The 17,566-nt window shown below is 38.1% G+C and overlaps 1 long non-coding RNA gene and 1 pseudogene across 2 annotated transcripts in view; one reads left to right on the forward strand and one right to left on the reverse strand.

The window, feature by feature from the left end:
- LOC141569613 (uncharacterized) overlaps positions 1-17,566 on the reverse strand; it is a 100,768-nt gene that overhangs the window by 48,472 nt on the left and 34,730 nt on the right. The window lies entirely within an intron of this gene.
- LOC109442796 (nucleosome assembly protein 1-like 1) lies at positions 6,149-6,709 on the forward strand (annotated as a pseudogene).

The raw sequence follows: 17,566 nt of genomic DNA on the forward strand, positions 1-17,566 counted from the left end.
AGGTACAATACAGGTCCAGTGATTGGGCATTGCCCGCAACCCAAAAGCACCCTCACTCCCTTTCTGGATCACACCATCTGCCACCTCGGCAAATCTAACCAGTGTTTTGACTTTTTAAAATTAAATATATTGGGCTGACATTGGTTATTAAAATTATGTAGGTTTCAAGTGTACATTTCTATAACACATCATCTATATATTGCATTGTGTATTCACCACCCAGAGTCAGTTCTCCTTCCATCACCATATATTTGGTCCCCCTTACCCTCATCTCCCACCGCCCAACCCCCTTACCCTTTGGTAACCACTAAACTATTGTTTGTGTCTATGAGTTTTTGTTTCTCATTTGTTTGTCTTGTTCTTTTGTTGTTTTGGTTTATATACCACATATCAGTGAAATCATATGGTTCTCTGCTTTTTCTGTCTGACTTATTTCGCCTAGCATTATACTCTCAAGATCCATCCATGTTTTCACAAATGGTCCTGTTTCATCTTTTCTTACCGCCGAATAGTATTCTACTGTGTATATATACCACCACTTCTTTATCCATTCCTCTATCAAAGGACATTTTGGTTGTTTCCACGTCTTGGCCACTGTAAACAAACCTGCAATGAACATTGGAGCACACGTGTCTTTATGTATAAATGTTTTCAGATTTTTTGGGTAGATACCCAGGAGAAGGATTGCTGGGTCATATGGTAATTCTATTCGTAGTTTTTTTAGGAACCGCCACACTGCCTTCCATAGCGGCTGCACCAGTCTGCATTCCCACCAAGAGTGTATGAGGGTTCTTTTTTCTCCACAGCCTCTCCAACACTTGTTACTATTTGTCTTGTTGATGATTGACTGGGGTGAGGTGATATCTCATTGTGGTTTTTATTTGCATTTCTCTGATGATTATTGCTGTTGAGCATTTTTGATATGTCTATTTGCCATTTGTATGTCCTCTTTGGAGAAATGTCTCTTAAAGTCCTCTGCCCATTTTTCAATTGGGTTGTTTGTTTTTCATTGTTGAGTTTCATGAATTCCTTGCATATTTTGGATATTAGCCCCTTATTTTAGGCACTGTTTGCAAAAATCTTCTCCCATTCAGTTGGTTGCCTCTTTATTTTGTCGATGGTTTCTTTTGCTGGCATAAGCTTTTAAGTTTCATATAGTCCCATTGGTTTATTTTAGCTTTTACTTCCCTTGCCTTTGGAGTCAAATTCATAAAATGCTCTTTGAACCCAAGGTCCATAAGTTTAGTACCTATGTTTTCTTCTGTGCAGTTTATTGTGTCAGGGTTAATGCTTAAGTCTTTAATCCATTTTGAATTAATTTTGGTACATGGTGACAGATAGCAGTCCAGTTTCATTCTTTTGCACATGGCTTTCCCATTCTCCCAGCACCATTTATTGAAGAGGCTGTCTATTCTCTATTGTATGCTTTTTGCATCTTTGTCAAAAATTATCTGTCCATATTTATGGGGAATTATTTCTGGGTTCTCAATTCTATTCCATTGGTCTACGTGTCTGTTTTTCTGCCAATACCATGCTGTTTTGATTATTGTTGCCCTGTAGTACAAGCTAAAGTCAGGGAGAGTGATACCTCCAGCATTGTTCTTTTTTCTTAAGATTGCTTTGGCTATTCAGGGTCTTTTTTGGTTCCAAAATATCTGATGATTTTTTGTTCTATTTCTTTAAAAAATGCCATTGGGATTTTGATGGGAATTGCATTAAATCTGTATATTGCTTTGGGTAATATGGCCATTTTCACTATCTAGACTCTTCCAATCCATGAGCACGGAATGTCTTTCCCTCTCTTTGTGTCTTCTTCAATTTCTTTTTAAAATGTCTTCTAGTTTTAAGCATATAGGTCTTTCACATCCTTGGTTAAGTTTATCCCTAGGTATTTTATTCTTTTTGCTATGACTGCAAAAGGAATTGTTTTTTTATTTATTTATTTTTCTGAGATTTCATTGTTAGTATACAGGAATGCAATGGACTTTTGCACATTGATTTTGTATCCGGCCACATTTCTGTATTCGTTGATCATTCCTCAACGAAGAGCAAAGGGTTTCAATTTTTCACCATTAATTATGAGATTAGCTAAGGGTTTGCCATATATGGCCTTTATTATATAAGGTATTTTCCTTCTATACCTATTTCATTAAGTGTTTTAATCATAAATGGATGTTGCATCTTGTCAAATGTTCTTTCTGCATGAATTGATATAATCATATGATTTTTGTCCTTTATTTTGTTTATGTGATGTATCACATTGATGGATTTGCGGATGTTGAACCATCCTTGTGCCCCGGGGATGAACCCCACTTGGTCGTGATGAATAATCTTTTTAATGCATTGTTGTATTCGATTTGCTAGAATTTTGTTTAGGATTTTTGCATCTGTATTCATCAGAGATATTGGTCTGTAGTTTTCTTTTTTTGTGCTGTCCTTACCAGGTTTTGGTATCAGGGTAATGTTGGCCTCATAAAATGAGTTAGGGAGTACTGTCTCTTCTTCAATTTTTTGGAAGAGTTTGAGCAGGATTGGTATTAGATCCTCTTTGAAGGTTTGGTAGAATTCACTAGTGAAGCCATCTGGTCCCGGACTTTTGCTTTTGGGAAGGTTTTGGATGACTGATTCAATTCCATTACTGGTGATCGGTCTGTTTAGATTTTCCAGTTCTTCATGGTTCAGCCTTGGAAGGCTATATGTTTCTAAGAACTTGTCCATTTCTTCTAGGTTATTGAATTTGGTGGCATATAGTCCTTCATAGTATTCTTGGATGATCCTTTGTATTTCTGTGGTGTCCGTGATAACTTCCCTTTTTCATTTTTGATTTTGTTAATTAGTGTCTTCTCTCTTTTTATCTTAGTGAGTCTAGCCAAGGGTTTGTCAATTTTGTTAATCTTTTCAAAGAACCAGCTCTTTGTCACATTAATTTTTTCTATTGTCTTTTTGTTCTCTATTTCATTTAGTTCTGCTCTAATTTTTGTTATTTCCTTTCTTCTGCTGACCTTGGGTTTCACTTGTTCTTCTTTTTCTAGTTCTTTAAGGTGTAACATGAGGTTATTTATTTGGGAGTTTTCTTGTTTCTTGAGATAGGCCTGTAATGATATAAATTTCCCTCTTAAAACTGCTTTCACTGCATCCCAAAAATTTTGGTAGGATGTATTTTCATTGTCATGTGTTTCTATGTATCTTTTGATCTCTCCTCGAATTTCTTCTTTGACCCAGTCCTTCTTTAAAAGTATGTTGTTTAATCTCCATGTATTTGTGTTTTTTCCTGCTTTCTTTTTGCAGTTGATATCCAATTTCAAAGGCTTGTGATCAGAGAATATGCTTGGTATGATTTCAATATTCTTAAATTTGCTGAGGCTGATTTTATGTACCAATACATGGTCTCCTTGAGAACGTTCCGTGTACACTTTAAAAGAATGTATAGTCTCATGTTTTAGGATAAAGTGCTCTACAAATGTCAATTATGTTCATTTCATCTAATGTGCCATTTAGGGCTGCTATTTCCTTATTTATTTTCTGTTTGGATGATCTATCCATAGGTGTCAATGATGTATTTAAGTCTCCTAGTATAATTGTGTTTTGGTCAATTTCTCCCTTGAGTTCTGTTAGTAGTTGCTTGGTATATTTTGGTGCTCCCTGATTGGGGGCATAAATATTGATGACTGTTATGTCTTCTTGTTGTATAGTCCCCTTCACCATTATGAAATGTCCATCTTTGTCTCTTGTTATCTTTTTCGCCCTGAAGTCTGTTTCATCTGATATCATTATGGCTACACCTGATTTTCTCTGGGTAACATTTGCTTGGAGTGTCAATTTCCACCCTTTCACTTTGAGTCTATGCTTGTCCTTGAAGCTGAGATGTGTTTCTTGGAAACAGCATATGGTTGCGTTTAGTTTTTTGATCCAATCTGCTACTCTGTGCCTTTTTAAGGGTGAGTTCAGTCCATTTATTTAGGGTGATTATTGATATGTGAGGATTTCCTGTCATTCTATCTTTAGTTTTCTGGTAAGGCTGTGTCTCCATTGTTTCTTTGCCTTTTTGTTGTTGTCTATTATTTCTGTGTGGTGGTATTCTGTGATGTTTCACTATGTTTCTTCTTTTGTTACAGTATATATTTCAGTTCTAGATGTTTTTTGAGTGGTTACACTTAAGTTTATGCAAAAGAAAGTATGATATTTAGAGTATTCCATTTTCTTCTGCATGCCTACTTTCTCCATTCCCATATTCTGGTTCAGGCCTTTACTCTCCCCCTTTTTCAGTTTTGGTTGCCACAAATTGTCCCTGTTGATGGTGGTCGAATAGCCTCCTTTAGTATTTCTTGTAGTGCAGGTCATGTATTAGAAAATTCTCTCAGCTTCTATATGTCTGGAGAAGTCTTTATTTGTTTGTCGTTGATTTTAGACAACTTCAATACAATGTGCCTTGGAGAAGGCCTGTTGGGATTGAGGTAATTAGGTGTTCTATTTGCTTCTTGGATTCGAGGATCCAGTTTTGTCCACAAGTTTGGGAAGTTCTCATCAACAATTTGTTTGAATATATTCTCTGTTCCCTTCTCTCTTTCTTCTCCTTCTGGTATGCCCATTATTCTTATATTGCTTTTTCTGATGGAGTCAGAAAGCTCTTGTAGAGTTCTTTCATTTCTTTTAAGAGTCGTGTCTCTTTCTTCTTCCATCTGTGTCATTTCCAGGTTTCTATCTTCGATGTCACTGATTATTTCCTCCATCTGGTCAACTCTACTACCTCAGCTGGCTATTTCATTCTTAATTTCTTCTGTTGAGTTCTTAATCTCCAGAAATTCTATTTGGTTCTTTTTTAAAATTTCAATCTCTTTCGTAAAATGCTCATGTTGTTCTTTGATTGTCTTTCTGAGTTCATTAAACTGCCATTCTGTGTTTTCTTGCATCTCTTTGAGTTTTTTCAGAACTGCAATCTTGAATTCTCTGTCATTTAAGTCACATATTTCCATATCTTTAAGTTCGTTTTCTGAAGACTTTTCACTTTCTTTCTGAGCTGTCTTGTTACGTTGATTATTCTTGGGAATTACTGATTTATTATTTCTCTTCCTAGACATCTACAGGCATGGCTTCTGCAATAGGTTGATAGGAAGAGGTCTTTCTTCTGTTTTCCAGTTCTTGTTGGTGTAATGTTTTATTTTCTCTCCGACTGCAGCTTTTTTTCTCTCTCTGACAAAATAGTGCTATGTTTTCTCTGCACTATTCCGGCTTCTCACACAATGGAGGGATTCCCTGGGAGACAGGCTGCTCCTCTGTTAATAGGTACCTGGGTCACAGGGCGCAGTGTCCATGTGGGTATGCGGAGAGTTTTTGAAGTTCCAAAGCTCTTTCTGTACCAGATTCAGAGCCCGTATGTTTCAGCAGTTCTGTTTACTCCTGCAGGGATTCCCCCAGATAGGTGGGCCAGGGCAGGGGCAGGGTGAATTGTGAGAGGTAGCCCAGAGCAATGGCAGCGACCACCAGCACAGCCGGTCCTAGTTCCACAGCTCTGTCCCCTTTGCCGGAAGCAGTTGTGCTGCGAATCTGTGTCTGCGGTCCACAGTTCTCAGAACAGCAAATATTCTGTTCTTTTGATCTGACACTGCTACTGTTCTGCTTCTAGCACCAAGCAGGTGGTGGACAGGGCGAGCTCTGCAATGGTAGGGAGGGGCCGGCTAGTCTCAGTGCCTAAAACTTCCATTCTGTGCTCGGCAGTGAGGGCTTAAACCACCGTTTTCAGCCTTCTTCCCTCAGTCTTTTCTCCGAGGTCTCTGCCATGAGCGTTGAATTCAGCTGTGTTATATGCTGTCCCCTCAGCCCTGTGGGCCATAAGCGGAGCCCTAGCAGTCCGAGTTCTTCCCTCTCCGCAGCTGCGGTAGTTCCGGGATGCAGCGAGCTCGGAGCACTGAGCTAGGTCTGCGTCCTGCGCCCGCGCGTCTCCGTCTCTGCACTTCTCCCTTCCCTCCTCCCCCGCTCACGTGATTCGCCCACCTTTAGGTGAATTCAGTAGTGGGCCTCTTCGTCTTGCCTATCTGCTGTGCAGGGAGTCCTTTGTGGAGTTATTGTTGTTCGATTAGTTGTAAATTCCAGGGGAGCTTTACAGAGGCTCACCTCACGCCGCCGTTTTTTGGTTGCCTATTTTTAACATGTTGACTTGCTCAGTGATAGGGTTCAGGAACATGAAGAACCTATTTTCAAGCACTTGAAAGATAGTAAAGTGAAGTTCTCAGACGCTGGCCAGCCAGTTTTGTTTTAGAACTTCACTTTGATCCCAGAAATATTTCACAAATGAAATGTTGACAAAGACGTACAGGGTGAGATTGGAACTAGATGATTCTGATTCCTTTTGTTTTGATGAGCCATAATTATGCTTTGTCCAGGGTGCCGGATAGATTGGAAAAAAGGGAAGAATATCACTTTGAAAACCATTAAAAAGAAGTAGAAACGCAAGGGGAGTGGGACAGTTCATAATGTGACCTAAAGAGTTTCCAGTGATTCTCTCTTTAATTTTCTTGCCGCTCCTGAAGTTTCTGAGAATGGGGATCTGGATGATGATGCTAAAGCGATCTTTGCTGCAGACTTTGAAGTTGGTCACTTTTTATGTGAGCGTATAATCCCAAGATCAGTGCTATACTTTACTGGAGAAGCGATTGAAGATGATGATGATGATGAAGGTGAAGAAGTGGAAGAGGTAATGTTTACCAAATGAGCAAATAATTCTGTTTAACACATTGAGTAGCAAATTGATTGACTTATGTATTCCTTTGCTGTAATCATTATTCTGTGATATGGGATAAAAAACATTTCGGGGAAAGAAATTATAGTTTTAGAATTCTACAGTCAAACAATCCATGCATAAGGTTTCAATAAATGAATTTCAAAACTCAAAAAAAAAAAAAAGGGATCCTACTGAATGGGAGTAGATTTTTGCCAATGATATATCCGATAAGGGGTTAATATCCAAAGTTTATAACAAACTCACTCAACTCCAAAAAAACAAACAACTCAATTAAAAAGTGGGCAGAGGACATGAAGAGACATTTTTCTAAAAAGGACATACAGACGGCAAACAGACATACGAAAAATGCTCAACCTCACTAATCATTAGAGAAATGCAAATAAAAAGCACAATGAGATACCACCTCACCCCAGTCAAAATGGCTATCACCAATAAATCAGCAAACGACAAGTGCTGGCGAGGATGTGGAGAAAAGGGAACCCTCATGCACTGTTGGTGGGTTTGCAGATTGATGCAGCCACTATGGAAAACAGTGTGGATGTATCTCAAAAATCTGAAAATGGAACTACCTCATGATGCAGCAATTCCACTCATAGGTATCTATCTGGAGAAATCCAAAACTCTAATTCAAAAAAATGTATGCTCCCCTGTTTATTGCAGCACTATATGTAATAGCCAAGACACGGAAACAACCGAAATGCTCATTGCTAGACGACTAGATTAAGAAACTGTGATACATTTATATAATGGAGTATTACACAGCAATAAAGAAGAATGAAATCTTACTATTTGCAACAATATAGATGGACCTAGAGAACATTATATTAAGTAAAACTAGTCGGACAGAGAAAGACAAATACCATATGATCTCACTTATATGTGGAATCTAATGAAAACAATAAATGAATGAACTAATCAGAAACAGTCTCAGAGACATACAGGAAAACCTGAGGGTTGCTAGATGGGAGGGGGGTGGGGATGAGGGGGAAGGTGAGGGGATTAGGAAGCACAGTCGGTAACCACAAGATTGCCACGGGGGTACGAAAGTTGATTTGGGGAATGTGATCGATAATGTTGTAAAGATTTTGTAGGGTATCCGATGGACACTTGTTTCATTTAGGGAGACCACCTCAGGGATGATGTAGATGCCTGATCACTGCACTGTACACCTGAAGCTGAAGCTGAACAATAACGAATGTCAACTACAATTTTATATATATATATATATATATATATATATATATATATATATATATATATGAATTGGAGTAGAGCATTAGGAAGAGAGACAGTGGAAATGTAATGGCTGTGTGTGATGTCAGAGGGGTAGTGGGTGGGGAGAGGGTGGTTGTCACTGTGTGAGGGATATAAATGAGAAACGTCTAACTGTTACATCGTTTTGTGCACCTGAAACTAATTAAAAAAAAGTGTTTAAAAACACACACATCGGGGATTTTCTAGTTATCATGGGTTATTAATTTATAGCATAATAGCATTGTGGTCAGGGAATATCCTCTTAATTATTTCATTGTCTCCAACTTTGCCGAGACTTGCTTTATGGTCGAAATGTGGTCTCTTTTGGTAAATGTCAATAGCACTTGAAAAGGCTATGTATCCTGTAGGTGTTGAGTGTACCGATATAAATGTATAAATATATACTGCCGAGTTTGTTCATTGCATTTATCAAATCTTTTACATCATTCCAATGTTTTTATCTCTATGTTCCATTGGTTACTGAATGCAGGGTTTTTAAATCTCCCACTATGATTATGGATTCATGTATATGTCCCTGCAGTTCTGTCAAGGTTTACATTATATTTTGAGACGATGTTATTCAGTGCAAACAAACTAATAACTCTTATTTTCCTGGTGAGTTTGGCCTGTCGTGATTATTCAGCATCCCTCTTTACCTATAGTAATGCTCTTTTGGCCGAAAAGACCTAAATTTCTTGCCTCCTTTCAGAGCCTTCCTTCCAAGACGTGAATACCCTCAAGAGGGTAAATAATCTTAACCATCCTGTAATACAGTCCCTGCCTTGCTTTCTCCCACACTCATGTAATCTTCCTTACATCCCTTCCTTAAAGTCAAAAGCATAAATGAAACTGCAAAACTGTTACTCTGCAGAGAGGTTGAGATCTTGCTCCCTGGCATATGGTGTCAGTTTGGCTCAAATAAACTCTTATAAAAATTAAAAGAAAAAGATCTATGTTTCTGATATAAAAAAGGTACACCAACTTGTTTTGATGAATGTTATTAAGGTATACGTTTTTCTAATTTGTAACATTCAACTTTTCTATATACCTGTATTTGAAGTATGTCTTTGTAAGCAGATTATTGGAGGTTTCTGTCTTCTTTCTCTTCTTCCTCGTCTGCTTCCTCCCCTGCCTGCTTCTCTCCCTTTTCTACTGTCCTTCGTCCTCCTCTTCCTCCACCTCCTCTTTTTTACTCCGGCCTGTTAACCTCTGTCTTTACTGCAGTATTTACCTTTGAAGCGATTATTGATATATTGGGTTTATATCCACCATCTTACAGCCTTTGATTTCTCCCGCTTGTCTATGTTCGTTTATCTCTTAGATTTTGCCCTCTTTGAGATCAGTTTTTTAAAGTTTTCTATTTTCCACCTCTATCGACATGATAGGTATTCACTCTTTCCTTATTCTTTTAACGGTTATTTGGAGACTACAACTTGAATTCCTAACTTCTCAAAGTCTAAAGTAAATTTGTCCTTTCATCTCATCACAGAAAGTGTAACTACCTTAGAACACTTAGCCTACACTTACCTTCTCCTTACTTATTATTATAATATCCTTACTTATTAATATAGTATATAATGTACTTTAATACTATTGCTGCCAGGTATTGTAATCACGCATAGATACACACACACAAAACAAAACACATGGTTTTAACTTCAAAAGACGTTATTTTTAGGAGTGACGTCATCAAAATTGTGGCATAAGGTGAGCCTCTGTAAAGCTCCCCTGGAGTTTACAATGAATGCAACAACAATAACTCCACAAAAGGCTCCCTGCACAGCAGACAGGCAAGACGAAGAGGCCCACTACTGAATTCACCTAAAGGTAGGCGAATCATGCCAGCCGCGGAGTAGGGAAGGGAGAAGTGCGGAGACGGAGCCGTGGGGGCACAGGACACAGACCTAGCTCAGTGCTCCGAGCTCGCTGCTTCCCAGAACTACCGCAGCTGCGGGAGAGGGAAGAACTCGGACTGCTAGGGCTCCGCTTATGGCCCACGGGGCTGAGGGTGCAGCATACAACACGGCTGAACCCAATGCTCACGGCAGAGACCTCGGAGAATAGACTGAAGGAAGAAGTCTGAAAACGGTGGTTTAAGCCCTCACTGCTGAGCAGAGAATGGAAGACTTAGGCACTGAGACTAGCCCCCACTCCCTTCCTTCCCAGAGCTCGCCCCGTCCCCACCTGCCAGGTGCTAGAAGTGGAACAATAGCAGTGTCAGATCAAAAGAACAGAATATTTGCTCTTCTGCGAACTGTGGAACGCAGACAGATTCATAGCCCAACTAGTACTTTTTTTTTTTTTAATTTTATTTTATTAAATTTATTGGGGTGACAATTGTTAGTAAAATTACATAGATTTCAGGTGTACAATTCTGTATTACATCATCTATAAATCCCATTGTGTGTTCATCACCCAGATGAGGGTAAGGAGGATCGAATATATGGTGATGGAAGGAGAGCCCAACTAGTTCTGACAGAAGGGAGGGAGCTGTGGAAGCAGGACTGGCTATGGCGGTGGTCGCCGCCTTGCTCTGGGCCACCTCTCACAACTCACCCCGCCACTGGCCCCACCTATCTGGGAGGATCCCTGCAGGAGTAAACAGAACTGCTGAAACATACAGGCTCTGAATCTAGTGCAGGAAGAACTTTGGAACTTCAAAAGCTCCCAGCACACCCACACGGACACTGCTCCCTGCGACCCAGGGGAACTACAAACAGAGGAGAAGCCCGTTTCCCAGGGAATCCCCCCATTGTGTGTGAAGCTGGAGTAGTGCAGAGAAAACATAGCACTACCGTGTGAGAGAGAAAATAAAGGCTGCAGTCGGAGAGAAAATAAAACATTCTACTGGAAAACAAAAGAAAGATCTCTTCCTATTAACCTGTTGTAGAAGCCACTCCTGTAGATGTCTAGGAAGAGAAATAATAAATCAGTAATTCCCATGAATAGCCAAGGCAACAGGACAGCTCAGAAAGAAAGTGAAAAGTCTCCAGAAAAGAACTTAAAGATATGGAAATATGTGACTTAAATGACAGAGAATTCAAGATTGCAGTTCTGAAAAAACTCAACGAGATGCAAGAAAACACAGAAAGGCAGTTTAATGAACTCAGAAACACAATCAAAGAACAACATGAGCATTTTACGAAAGAGATTGAAATTTTAAAAAAGAACCAAATAGAATTTCTGGAGATTAAGAACTCAATAGAAGAAATTAAGAATGAAATAACCAGCTTAGGTAGTAGAGTTGACCAGATGGAGGAAAGAATCAGTGACATCGAAGATAGAAACCTGGAAATTACACAGATGGAAGAAGAAAGACTTGAGACTTAAAAGAAATGAAAGAACTCTACAAGAACTTTCTGACTCCATCAGAAAGAGCAATATAAGAATAATGGGCATACCAGAAGGAGAAGAAAAGAGAAAAGGGAACAGAGAATATATTCAAACAAATTGTTGATGAGAACTTCCCAAACTTGTGGACAGAACTGGATCCTCGTATCCAAGAAGCAAATAGAACACCTAATTACCTCAATCCCAACAGGTCTTCTCCAAGGCACATCGTATTGAAGCTGTCTAAAATCAACGATAAAGAATGAATCCTCAAGGCAGCCAGGGAAAAGAAGACGGTGACCTACAAAGGAAAGTCCATTAGATTATCAGATTTTCAGCAAAAACTCTACAAGCCAGGAGGGAATGTAACCAAATATTCAAACTGTTGAAAGAGAGAATTTATGAGCCGAGAATAACGTATCCAGCAAAGATATCCTTTAGATATGAAGGAGGAATAAAGACCTTTCCAGACATACAGAAGCTGAGGACATTTCTAATACACGACCTGCACTACAAGAAATACTAAAGGAGGCTATTCGACCACCATCAACAGGGACAATTTGTGGCAACCAAAACTCAAAAAGGGGGAGAGTAAAGGCCTGAACCAGAATACGGGAATGGAGAAAGTAAGCGTGCTGAAGAAAATGGAATACTCTAAATATCAAACTTTCTTTTACATAAACTTAAGGGTAACCACTCAAAAAAAATCCAGAACTGAAATATATACTGTAATAAAAGAAGAAACAGAGGGAAACATCATAGAATACCACCACACAGAAATAATAGACAACAACAAAAAGGCAAAGAAACAATGGAGACACAGCCTTACCAGAAAACTAAAGATAGAATGACAGGAAATCCTCACATATCAATAATCACCCTAAATGTAAATGGACTGAACTCACCAATAAAAAGGCACAGAGTAGCAGATTGGATCAAAAAACTAAACCCAACCATATGCTGTCTCCAAGAGACACATCTCAGCTACAAGGACAAGCATAGACTCAAAGTGAAAGGGTGGAAATTGACACTCCAAGCAAATGGTACCCAGAGAAAATCAGGTGTAGCCATAATGATATCAGATGAAACAGACTTCAGGATGAAAAAGATAACAAGAGACAAAGATGGACATTTCATAATGGTGAAGGGGACTATACAACAAGAAGACATAACAGTCATCAATATTTATGCCCCCAATCAGGGAGCACCAAAATATACCAAGCAACTACTAACAGAACTAAAGGGAGAAATTGACCAAAACACAATTATACTAGGGGACTTAAATACATCATTGACAGCTATGGATAGATCATCCAAACAGAAAATAAATAACGAAATAGCAGCCCTAAATGACACATTAGATGAAATGGACATAATTGACATTTATAGAGCACTTCATCCTAAAACATCAGACTATACATTCTTTTCTAGTGTACATGGAACATTCTCAAGGATAGACCATATATTGGGACATAAAATCAGCCTCAGCAAATTTAAGAAGACTGAAATCATACCAAGCATATTCTCTGATCACAAGGCTTTGAAATTGGATATCAACTGCAAAAAGAAAGCAGGAAAAACACAAATACATGGAGATTAAACAACATACTTTTAAAGAACGACTGGGTCAAAGAAGAAATTAGAGGAGAGATCAAAAGATACATAGAAACAAATGACAATGAAAATACATCCTACCAAAATTTTTGGGATGCAGCGAAAGCAGTTTTAAGAGGGAAATTTATATCATTACAGGCCTATCTCAAGAAACAAGAAAATCCCAAATAAATAACCTCATGTTACACCTTAAAGAACTAGAAAAAGAAGAACAAGTGAAACCCAAGGTCAGCAGAAGAAAGGAAATAACAAAAATCAGAGCAGAACTAAATGAAATAGAGAACAAAAAGACAATAGAAAAAATTAATGTGACAAAGAGCTGGTTCTTTGAAAAGATTAACAAAATTGACAAACCCTTGGCTAGACTCACTAAGATAAAAAGAGAGAAGACACTAACTAACAAAATCAGAAATGAAAAAGGGGAAGTTATCCCGGACACAATAGAAATACAAAGGATCATCCAAGAATACTATGAAGAACTGTAAGCCACCAAATTCAATAACCTAGAAGAAATGGACAAGTTCTTAGAAACATATAGCCTTCCAAGGCTAAACCATGAAGAACTGGAAAATCTAAACAGAGCGATCACCCGTAACGAAATTGAATCAGTCATCCAAAACCTTCCCAAAAGCAAAAGTCCAGGACCAGATGGCTTCACTAGTGAATTCTACCAAACATTCAAAGAGGATCTAATGCCAATCCTGCTCAAACTCTTCCAAAAATTGAAAGAAGAGACAGTACTCCCTAACTCATTTTATGAGGCCAACATTACCCTGATACCAAAACCTGGTAAGGACAGCACAAAAAAGAAAACTACAGACCAATATCTCTGATGAATACAGATGCAAAAATCCTAAATAAAATTCTAGCAAATCGAATACAACAATGCATTAAAAGATTATTCATCACGACCAAGTGGGGTTCATCCCAGGGCACAAGGATGGTTCAACATCCACAAATCCATCAATGTGATACATCACATAAACAAAATAAAGGACAAAAATCATATGATTATATCAATTGATGCAGAAAAAGCATTTGACAAGATACAACATCCATTTATGATTAAAACACTTAATAAAATAGTTATAGAAGGAAAATACCTTAACATAATAAACGCCATATATGACAAGCCCTCTGCTAATCTCATAATTAATGGTGAAAAACGGAAGCCCTTTGCTTTACGTTCAGGAACACGACAGGGCTGTCCCCTATCACCTCTGCTTTTCAACATAGTGTTGGAAGTCCTTGCCAGAGCAATCAGGCAAGAGAAAGAAATAAAAGGCCTCCAAATTGGAAATGAAGAAGTTAAATTGTCAGTCTACGCAGATGACATGATGCTATATAGAAAACCCTAAAGACTCTACCAAAAAGCTATTAGAAACAATCACGAATACAGTAAAGTTGCTGGCTACAAAATCAACGTACAAAAGTCCATTGCATTCCTATATACTAACAATGAAATTTCAGAAAGAGAAATACAGAAAACAATTTCTTTTGCAAATGCAGCAAAAACAATAAAATACCTAGGGATAAACTTAACCAAGGATGTGAAAGACCTATATGCTGAAAACTGTAAGACATTTTTGAAAACAATTGAAGAAGACACAAAGAAAGGGAAAGACATTCCGTGCTCATGGATTGGAAGAATCAACATAGTTAAAATGGCCATATTACCCAAAGCAATATACAGATTCAATGCAATCCTCATCAAAATTCCAATGGCATTTTGTAAAGAAATAGTACAAAAAACCATCAGATTTGTTTGGAACCACTAAAGACTCGAATATCCAAAGCAATCTTAAATAAAAGAACAATACTGGAGGTATCACACCCCCTGTCTATAGCTTGTGCAACAGGGCAACAATAATCAAAATAGCATGGTATTGGCAGAAAAACAGACACATAGGACAATGGAATAGTATTGAGAACCCAGATATAAAACCACATAAATATGGACAGATAATTTTTGACAAAGAAGCTAGAAAAATACAATGGAGGAAAGACAGCCTCTTCAATAAATGGTGCTGGGAGAATTGGAAAGCCACGTGCAAAAGAATGAAACTGGACTGCTATCTGTCACCATGTACCAAAATTAATTCAAAATGGATCAAAGACTTAAGCATAAGACCTGACACAATAAACTGCATAGAAGAAAACATAGGTACTAAACTTATGGACCTTGGGTTCAAAGAGCATTTTATGAATTTGACTCCAAAGGCAATGGAAGTAAAAGCTAAAATAAACGAATGGGACTATATGAAACTTAAAAGCTTCTGCACAGCAAAAGAAACCATCGACAAAATAAAGAGGCAACCAACTGAATGGGAGAAGGTTTTTGCAAACAGTGCCTCCGATAAGGGCTAATATCCAAAATATACAAGGAACTCATGCAACTCAACAACAAAAAACAAACAACCCAATTGAAAAATGGGCAGAGGACCTGAAGAGACATTTCTCCAAAGAGGACATACAAATGGCAAATAGACATATGAAAAATGCTCAACATCACTAATCATCAGAGAAATGCAAATCAAAACCACAATGAGATATCACCTCACCCCAGTCAGAATGGCTATCATCAACAAGACAAATAGTAACAAGTGTTGGAGAGGCTGTGGAGAAAAAGGAACCCTCATACACTGTTGGTGGGAATGCAGACTGGTGCAGCCGTTATGGAAGGCAGTGTGGAGGTTCCTCAAAAATTACAAATAGAATTACCATATGACCCAGCAATCCCTCTCCTGGGTATCTACCCAAAAAATCTGAAAACATTTATACATAAAGACACATGTGCTCCAATGTTCATTGCAGCTTTGTTTACGGTGGCCAAGACATGGAAACAACCAAAATGTCCTTCGATAGATGAATGGATAAAGAAGTTGTGGCATATATACACAATGGAATACTATTCAATGGTAAGAAAAGATGAAATAGGACCATTTGTGACAAGATCTGTCACCATGTACCAAATTAATTCAAAATGGATCAAAGACTTAAGCATAAGACCTGACACAATAAACTGCATAGAAGAAAACATAGGTACTAAACTTATGGACCTTGGGTTCAAAGAGCATTTTATGAATTTGACTCCAAAGGCAATGGAAGTAAAAGCTAAAATAAACGAATGGGACTATATGAAACTTAAAAGCTTCTGCACAGCAAAAGAAACCATTGACAAAATAAAGAGGCCACCAACTGAATGGGAGAAGATTTTTGCAAACAGTGCCTCCGACTGTGGAGAAAAAGGAAACCTCATACACTGTTGGTGGGAATGCAGACTGGTGCAGCCGTTATGGAAGGCAGTGTGGAGGTTCCTCAAAAAATTACCAATAGAATTACCATATGACCCAGGAATCGTTCTCCTGGGTATCTACCAAAAAAATCTGAAAGTATTTATACATAAAGACACATGTGCTCCAATGTTCATTGCAGCTTTGTTTACGGTGGCCAAGACATGGAATCAACCAAAATGTCCTTCGATAGATGAATAGATAAAGAAGTTGTGGTATGTATACACAATGGAATACTATTCGGTGGTAAGAAAAGATGATATAGGAACATTTGTGACAACATGGATGGATCTTGAGAGTATGATGCTAAGAGAAATAAGTCAGACAGAAAAAGCAGAGAACCATATGACTTCACTGATATGTGTTATATAAACCAAAAAGAAGAGAACAAGACAAACAAATGAGAAAAAAGAAACTCATAGACACAGACAATAGTTTAGTGGTTACCAGAGGGTAAGGAGGTGGGGGGGGGGAGATGAGGGTAAGGGGGATCAAATATATGGTGATGGAAGGAGAACTGACTCGGGGTGTTGAACACACAATGGGATTTATAGGTGATGTAATACAGAATTGTATACCTGAAATCTATGTAATTTTACTAACAATTGTCACCCCAAGAAATTGTAAAAAAAAAAAAAAAAAGGAAAAAAGACATTATTTTTAGTATTACTTTATAACACCAATATCATTTCAATATACCCACATATTTATGTGATAGGTCACTCTTCATTACTTCCATATCTTTGAGTTTCATCAGGGATCTTACTCTTTCTCTTAAAAGAACACACGTAAGTATTTCCTTTAGTGTGGATGTGCTTGTGAAATATTTTTTTTCTAATTTAAATTAATAGATTTTTTTAGAGCAGTTTTATGCTTACAGTAAAATTGATTGGAAAATACAGAGAGTTCCCACATACTCGTTCACCTCGCCACCTGTACCCCGCTCTAGGTTTCCCGTATCATTTACATCTTGTATTATTGTGGTCCATCTCTTACAATTGATGAATCAATATTGATACATGCCTATTGACTGAAGTCCATAGTTTTGCATTCGGGTCCACTCTTTGCATTGTACTTTTGAAAAGTATAATGACATGTGTCCATCATTATTGCAACATAGAGAATACATTCACTGTCCTAAAACTCCCTTTTGCTCCACCTCGTCTTCCTTCCTTCGATGCCCACAAATCCTGGCAACCATTGATCTTTCAACTGTCTCCATACTTCTGCCTTTTCCAAAATCACACTGTTGGAATTATACACTAGGTAACCTTTTCATGTAGTCGCTTTTCATGTATCAACGTACTTTGAGTTTTTCAAATGTCTCTTGTGGCTT

This window comes from Rhinolophus sinicus, chromosome X (genome assembly GCF_036562045.2).
Source record: "Rhinolophus sinicus isolate RSC01 chromosome X, ASM3656204v1, whole genome shotgun sequence".
In the NCBI taxonomy this organism is placed as follows: Eukaryota; Metazoa; Chordata; class Mammalia; order Chiroptera; family Rhinolophidae; genus Rhinolophus; species Rhinolophus sinicus.